Below are 9,053 nucleotides of genomic sequence, written 5' to 3'. Positions count from 1 at the left end.
TGCTGCTCTACTAAGAGAGCTCAAGTTCATTATTTACTACAGAAAATGGAGTTTCGGTGTGGATTGCCAACAGCACTTACTTGCAGGCACCAAGGCTTTAGTACTTACGTCTCTGGACAATTCTCCACTGAGGTTACATAGCAGATAGAGCTGCCAGGCAGTCACGGACAGAGATGTGAACTCCAGCATCACATCCAGCCTCGAGGAATTCTGACGATGCACTGAACAACAGCTGAGAGCGTCAGCCCCCACAGGGCATGTGTTTTGTATGCCTCCGTAGAGCCCAGCACAGCATTTGCTGCCATTATCAACAGCAGAAACATCTCCTGAGAGATTTCCTTCTTCTCTCAGATAATTCTGTATCTTCTGGCAATTCTGAGAAGCAACAAACCCTTCTCTCGGTGCTCCCTCCTCAGCTACAGAATAGCCAGACTTCTACACAGCATCCTCAGGCTCTCCGTCAGAGATGCAGCGAAAGGTGGGTGTCAGATACTTTCAGCAGTAGCTCTTAAGTAACTACAAAAATACTTGGTTTTCCACCAACAACATAAGCAACATTTTCACTTTTTGAAAGGTAGATTTTACTTCTTCTTGTAATATGCCACTGAAATTGCATTAGAGTATCTGATAGCTTCTCAGTCTGTTTTGTATTTTTTTTAATTGAGTTTTATCTTCAGCTGCATATGGTCTTAGCATAAGGAGTTTAAGTCTATGACAACTGGAAACCTTAGTACATGCCACATGAAAGAAAAGACATCATTAAAGAGGATTTAATATCACAAAAAATAATATTACAATCCGTTCTGTAGGGCTAACAACTAGAAGAAAAATGTATCATCGGAGTGTAACAGACATTTCTTGAATCAAGAAAAGGTCATCTGGCTCATCCCTCTTGGACATCTTATTTCCTTGTGGAAGATACTTAATTGATTCTTTAATTTATCCCAGGAACCTTGTTAGGGAGAGTGTGACGTAGCTTTTGCTCAGCATGTGGCATGAAGTCAGCTCCAAATTCAGCTTACATTTCCTCAAAAATATCTGTGGTTTTCTATAATGTTTAAATTACACCTTGAAGTTTCTTGTTTGAATAATAAATCTGTCTTAATGTCTTAATCAAACCTTTTAACTAAAAGACCTCTCACAAATTTAAGTCAAACCTGGCAGGCCTGCAGACTGAAGTCCATTCTTTAGCTAGGGAGTAGGAGCAGGAGCAAGGCAGGCAGCCACCTTTAATTTCTCTGCCAATGTCTCAGCTGTGACCTTTAGAGACAGCTTTTAGGGATGGAGAAGAGTTTAGTCTTCCTCATTATCCTTCCAAGAAAATGTAATTTCCTATTATCGTACCACAAAACCTAGAGAGCACAAATGACAGATGGTGTGATTGCAGCAGAGAAAGAGTTGGCCTGTTTGGTTGGCCTTTGATGGATGAACTTTGTCATCACCAGTCGGCACTGGATGCCTGCAGGGAATCCATCCAGCTCCTTGGAAGTTTGTCACTTGCAATGCCTTTTCGGGTGGAGGAGGAGCTGACAGGCAGGTGAAGGAGGTTGGTCGCATCATCTTCCCAGGTTCAAAGGAACTGAATTTCCAGGAAACCATTTTGGAATATTGCATAAGTGATGATGATGATGGCCATAAACATATGCTCTCCCGAGGGCTCAGAACTGGTTCTCCATTTCTCTGGTTGACTTGTCATTCATACCATCAGCCTCGGACGGGATTTTCTTGTTCCAAAGCTTTAATGACCATAATGCGTTAACTGACTAATCTGCAAAAATTATTCAGGCGTCCAGTCTATCAGCCTGCAGCGAGGAGATCTTCATGCCTTTGTCTCTGAAATTAGTTTGTTCAGTGTTTCAGAGAAGCAAGTCACAGATGGGGATTCAGCCCTTAGAGCACTCCTATGTTCAGCAACAGTTGCTGAACACACATATTGCCCAGTCAAGGTGCTCATAGAGACGGAAAAGCAGCACAGCTTGAAAGTCAAGTGCAGCATAGGACAGGGACACCAAGCTCTTGAACTTCTTTGGGGAAGAAGAAGAAGATGATTCTTTTTCATTTTGCAAGAAAATACCATATATACAGTATTACCAGAAGAAAGTGAACAGACAATGCAGTAATTGGCTGCCTTGTTTCATCCATTTGATAGGGAAAAGGAAAAAAAGAAAAATCTTGAAATTCAGAGACAGAAAATCCAGATTTTTTTAGTCTGAGTAAAGTTTCTTAAGAAAACTTCTTGGCTGAAACCAGCACAGCAACTTCTTTTTCACTTCCCTTTGTTATCCATCCCAAGGTATTAGTAGGATAACGGAGGTGACTGATGAATCACTGTGGCTCTTTAGAGGTATGAGGCACAGTCTGGTGAGGCTGCAAGCTCATCACAAACTTCATGACTGTGATCCTTGAAAGCCACCCTCCCCCTCCACACATACATTTTCTGCCACCACCAAATGTTCACCTAGGCATCAGTTTTAGCCTTTCACTTGACTTTCAGGTGGTATCCCTAGGTAAGCCCATTTTGACTGGAAGGCATCTTGGATCCTTCCTTTACATTTCCATGGATTTGGAATATGAAATACTACCAAAATATTTAACAAGGGAGACTTCTTTGGAGACCTTTTTCCCCATTATTCCTATGTTTATCCTGCCATAGAAAGACTCTCCGCTGCATCCCAAACATCAGAGCTATTTCCTTCCCCTCCTTGAAAATCCATCAGTCCTTTCACTTTCTGCTTGCCTAATTCCACACCTCTCTCCCCATCTGCTTAACATCCCTGGGAAGCCCCAGGGCTTCCTTAGGCAGTTTGTCTGTCCTGGCAGTTGCTCCTGACAGTGGGAGCTGTGGAAGGCAGTGACTTGCCTCTGCTCTGCAGCCGGGATGCAGTCAGGTGAGTGGCAGGCAGGTAGCTCCCGCATGATGGCTGGAGATTGTCCTTGGCTTGTACATGCTGCAATTGGGAATGTCAAGTCTGATTTTGATTTTACTTTACAAGCATATTCAAAACCTTGGGCCTTGTATATATGGCACATTCAAGAGCAGGGAAGAATTATTTCTGGTGCGTATTATATCACTGTAACAGTCACTGAAGCAAAAACTCCCTTTGCTGACCAACCCCTCAGGATAATAATTTTGAGCTCCTGCAGTAATGGAGAGGCTGTTGAGTCTGTGATGACATGCCCTAGTGCTCTTCAGGCACCGGCAGGTTTTTTAGTTAAGAAAAATCAAAGTTGATTAGGCACTTTCTTTAAATTCCTTATCTGTGCAGCATTTGGTATCTTCACTCTGATGATGATGTAATTTTACAGGTTTCCCTATGACCTTAATTGTGACCTGAATTTCTACTGGGGATAGCATTATACCCAAGCCCAAATTTTAATCAAAATCTCATCACAGTTTTGTAAGTAACATAGACCTGACATATGCTTAACATACAAATAATTAATTTAGAAAAAGGCAGGGAAAAAAGAAAAAAAGATACAAGCCTAACTCTGCTTCTCTCCAAAGGTCACATTTAATGGGCCTAGTCCCATTTTGCAAAAGTACACACCATTTTTCTAGGTCATGTTCCACCTAAAAATTCTCATTTATCAAGTCCACGTGTGAATAGTTTGTGAAACGCCTCTCAGTCCTACAAAATGGCAGGGTCCCACTGAACACACCACTCTAATCATCCTCACTGAAATGCTCAGAGGGCTGGCTCGGAAGTTGGGTCGTGTAATCTCCTATGTGCTTTGAGGTTAGAGTCTTGCTGCCTCACTTCCCTATCTCTCTCAGCACGTCTTCTTACTTCCTTTTGTTGTACTCTTGTTATTAGCATTTTCTTTGCTCACCTCACCAAAGTATCTGTTTGCATTCTTTGTAAAAGAATTATCTTCCAGAATACATAATGTCACAGACTTACCTTTCCTAATATTTAAAAGTAAGCTATTTCTATAGCCCCAGCTGTGCAACCTTCTGGTTTGTTGGGGTTTAACACGCAATGAATTTCAAGCCTGAGAAAATAGACTGGGAAAAGATGGACAAAATTTTGCATAGCACAAAATTTGCTATGCAAAAGTTAGGCTTCTTTAATACTGCTGACAGGCAGCAGGAAGTAAACCCCATCCCTATGTCTTGGCAGGTCAGGACTAAAGTTCAAGCTATGCTAGAACTGCATACAGACCATCAACCTGCTTCGTCTTGGAGGAAATCACTCATTGCTGATGTTTGCTGCTTCAGGTAACAGACTTACACTTCTGTTTTCCTGCCTTTAAAAGGTAAGCACTTCGCTTTAGTAACTGAGTAATTTTTTGCTCTAGTACAAGAGCCTGTCGCGCCTTCATGGCCATTGCTCATGGACACGTGGCAGGATGAGAACGTAGGAGGTGAATGGTCCGGATTCACACTGAAATGCCTTATCATCATCTAGCTTGGGTGAAATCTCAGCTATAAGCATTAAGGAGTCAACCTTTCTCTACTTCGAACAGAATTGTGAAACTGACTACAGAAAGACTGTCAGGTCTCAAAACACACGTATAGATGTTTTGCTGAGGTTTAGTGTTTTCTCTACGAAGCCTACAGCCTGTCACCTCTGGTCATCCCAGGACACACTAAGCAACAAACTGAGGCAACAGTACGTCCTTATCTTTGATCAGAAAAATTCTCATTTATGAAATGCCACTTGCTGGCAATCCAGAGACAACCTCACTGACCTAGAAGGGTTCTCTAGTTCCTTTTGGCAGTAGGGATTGGAATTAGATATGCTGATGCTAAATGGCTTAGCATTAACGGCAAAACAGCTTAACTACCCTGTCCCAGAAGGTTAAACTATAATGAGCCTCTTAAAAACGCTCAGTGCAATGGACAAGCACTAGGCTCTGCAGCACAAGGTTGGGGATCAGTCTTCCCCTCTACTCGGTGTGTGGCTATACAGCAGCAGAAAGCGTCAGTCCAGATAAGCACATTTCTAAGTATTACTTTTGAAATGTAAAAAAATAAAATGATCAAATTTAGATGTAAAGAAATAACCCGATGGAATTAAATTTGACATTCACTTATGAATAAGGGTATTTTACCATAAGGATTTATACTTAAACAATTCTTTCCTCTTTAAGGAACTTAAAAAATTCAGCAGCTTGGGACTTGGCTTTGCAAAGTCACACGTGTTGACAAGCAGTTGCGTCTGCTCCACAAGTCACCTGGGGTCCACACATGCTTGCCAGTCTGCCTGGGATGGTCTGCTGTGATGGCAGCTCAGGTGTATGATATTTAGATTTTATGTAGCTGGCAGTCTAATCTACAGCAATAATGGCATTGTAAATGAACACTTCCAATATGCAGATACCACTTTACTCACCACAAATATGTAGATTCCTGATTAAATCCTCCAGCTTTAAAGCGCTACAGCGCAGTTTATACAATAGACCGGGATTAAAAGCAAGGAGAAGAACTAATGTGGAGCAAATAGAAACAGTAAGGGAGTAATTCCTCCCACCAAAACCAATGTTTCTTGTCAGGCAAGAAATGGTTGATCAACAGAAATCATTTGTTAAGTTGCTTCAGGGAAGTACATCTCTAGTAAGAAGAAAACCACAAAAAACACCCACCCTAAGAAAGAAAAAAAAACAGAAGGAGGGTGGCTTATGGTTAAAAATACTTATTTTCTTCGACTCTTTTCCAAGCCCTTTTAAACACAAGCCCCAGACATGCAATCCAGGGCATGACATATTTAAAGTTCTGTCCTTGAAACCTTTTCTTTTTGCCCTCTTCCTCCCAGTCAAGGAGTCACATAAAGTAATGGGTCTGCAATAAATCACAGCATTCCAGATCTGCATCTAGCAGTTGAGTTTGGGGGCCCCGTATGTTTCAGCTTCCTTCAAGGCTACTTTCAGCAACTACAATCTAGTAAAGTCTGGAGGTTTTGCCAGTAAGGCTAAGCATCTGTCTAAGCAGCTATGTTAGAAAACCTTTCCTTAAAAAACCCCACTTTTCTGCAGAACAACTCTACCAGGAAGTTCTCCAAACTTGTGTAAAACCGCCTTGCTCACTGCAAGAACCTTGGATGTTTCAAAAATGTGGGTTCTTGAGAGGCCAAGCAAAACTGCACGGCTTACAGAGTGAACCTCCGAAGTCCTTAGAAACTCCTACTTCCAAGCCATAATTGTTGCTGTATTTTGCCTAGGAACAGAATCTGAAATTGCCATTTTCTCTAGTTCTAAAAAAAGCAATTTGCTACGTAGCATGATTGACTTGGCTCTACCCTGTACTTATTTCACTGCCAATCACTGTTAGCCCCCTCGAAAACCAGCAGACGCATCCCTCATCTAAACGCTGGAGATACAGGATGCGTAGCTACAGCCTCACCCCGTGATCCAAGAGTCCTCCCACACCAGCCAGTGCTAACGGGATGACCAATATCCCTAATGTCCCCCTCTCATCTCCAACACAAATCTACACCTCTAAAATAGTTCATTCTGCTTCAAGCACCCATTTAAAGACTGCTGTGCTTTGCACCTACTGAAGCTCCAAGTCAGCCTTACTGAGGAGGGGGCAGAAGATAACTTGACCCACAACTCAAACAACTAATGGTAATACAAAGTGCCGACTCCAGTAAAATCACACCAACCCGAGGTGGATCTCTCACCCTGAGACCAAAACAGGAGAGCAGCCTCACCTTTTCTGCTTTCAGCTGGAAACTGAATTACATGGGATAGGAAGTCTTTGGAGCACTTTCCTGTCACTCATCTGTCAAAAGCAGAGCTCGGGGAAAGCAAGGCACAATGTAAAAACCATAGAATTGAGCTTCATTTTTGGATTCATATTGGAGTTGTGTCTTGTCATGAATGCTTCTGAATTTTTAAAAGCAGGTAGTTGTTATGGCAATTAGCACTTGGCAGGTTTAAAATGATTCTTTTTTGCAATTTCAGACTAGGCTACAATAAGATAGAAAAAAAAGAGGAGAGGAATCCTTAAAAAATTACTTTGTTACATTAAAACTGAAGAATAAACGAATCAAGCAACATTTACTGTGTAATTTGTAACTCAAGAGTGGAAAAGAATGCTTGGGTCTTACTCATCACAATTAGCAGTTCCTACTACTACAGCTAACAGGTAATATTAATTTTTCTGAGGGTGGGGTAGGCAAAAAATTATTTTCACTTATATCCACAAGATTAATGCAAGGCCTCTGAATACAACTCAAAGGCTACAGGAATTGTTTAGAATAGTTCTTGCTTTCAACAGGTTCCTTACATGAGTTTTGAGGCACCTTAACGCTACATCAGTAGCAAGCAATTTGCCCTCTTTGAAAGGGTACTTTGAGTAACTATTTTCAGAACGGCTGGGATTCCCTATCTTCCAACAACTTTTAACTGCACCTTGGAAGAAAATAAAGCCACTTACCAGAAAAAAATCCCAAGGGAGAGGGTTGGGAATGAAGCTCAAATCTTGACTTCCAATATATTTTCTTGTCCATAGGGCTGTCCTTCTTTCCCTCCTCCATTCAGAATCTGGAAATACCAGCCTGCCAGGATCTTGCTGAGATGTAAGCTACTGGAAATAAGGAAGCATACCCAGTCACACACTGCCAGCTGCACAGACAGCTTACCAACAGAATGTGTAGCTAATTTAGCTACCTGCCTTCCAAAAGGACCAGAAGCAAAAGGCAAGATGAGTAAAAGGTAGGTGCTAACTGGGCTGTCAGGGACTGCTTCTGCAGCATCTTGGACTTGCACCCCTAGAGTTTCCGCACGCCCACGGTGTCCTTCTGGAAGCCTTCCCCTTCAGGAGCGCAAGGCTGCAGGTGGATGCTAGGCTGCCCTCAGTGCAACAGGCGGGTCGGTTTAAACACCCCCAGCCTCTTTCATTGTTTTGCCTGTTCAACCTGCACTGTCTAGTCCATCGTTTGTAAGCACTATGCAGTTCCCGTAGAAACGGCATTCTGTATTGCAAATGTGTGCGGTGCCAACACTGCACCAGAAGCTCAAAGAATTCAAGGCCCCCATGAGCCTTTTCTGCTCAACAAAGCAGGAGGCTACATTGCAGAACAGGGTATGTGCTGTGTACAAAGCAACACTGCCATGTTTTAGGAGGGTCTTCAATTTTTAGAACAAAAACTAAAAACACATGAAAACATGCTTGTAATAAGAGGAAGCTGACATTCAATACAGGAAATTTTTTTCATCATCACATACTGTAGATTACTCTAGTAGAGGAACGGAGGAAATGAAGGCTGAGGGGGTGAACCTTCTGTAATACTTAAAAGATCAGCTTAGGTACTGAAATAAGAAAAGGCTTTCTTAAAAAAAACAAAACCAAAAAACCAAAACAAAAACCAAAAACCACCACACCAAAAAAATCCAATGACGTCCTATGTAAAGATACCTTCATATTTTGTGTTTAAAGGCACAAGTGTAATGTATTTCTTCTCCTGTATTCCACCAGTCCTCATTTGCTTACATGCTTTTTAATTTTCAGTAATACCTTGATTTCTCCAGGTACCCGGAGTAACTTTACAGAACCCTATTAACTCAAAACTTTCTTAAACAGTTGGATAAAGGTTAAAAAAAAAAAACACCAAAAAAAAGCAGCACTTTCAGGTCATGTTATTTCATATAGCTTAAATTTATATGTTTAGAGTAAAGCACTTTACTGTGCAAGTTGAAATTCAAATCCTTTCAGTAAGGGAAACAGGCAACATCTTTATTACAGCCTAAGTGACAGAACTCACATTTGCTATAGAGTGAGCTATGGTCTTTCCTTTCTAAAAGTGGATTCAATATCCCCAAAGGAATTTTTTAGTCATGGTCTGCCAACTTGCTTCCAGACTGGAATGTAGCCCTTTGTTTTGTAAATGTATTTGATGACTGCTTTTTCCTTTTGACAAGTGCTTTCATGTATTAAAGAAGTCATTGTTACTTTTTTTCAGTGATAATTGAGGGATATACTAAGTTCTCCCTTAGAAAGCCTCATTAACCTTTGCCCTCCATATTCTTCCCTTCTTCCTGTTCTTAATCAGATTCTATTTTTTATTACCTATTATAACAGATTATTAACATTCAATTCTAGGAATGGT

This window comes from Haliaeetus leucocephalus, unplaced genomic scaffold, assembly GCF_000737465.1.
Source record: "Haliaeetus leucocephalus isolate CR32 unplaced genomic scaffold, Haliaeetus_leucocephalus-4.0 Scaffold555, whole genome shotgun sequence".
Taxonomy (NCBI): Eukaryota; Metazoa; Chordata; class Aves; order Accipitriformes; family Accipitridae; genus Haliaeetus; species Haliaeetus leucocephalus.
Note: the sequence above shows the minus strand (reverse complement) of the source record.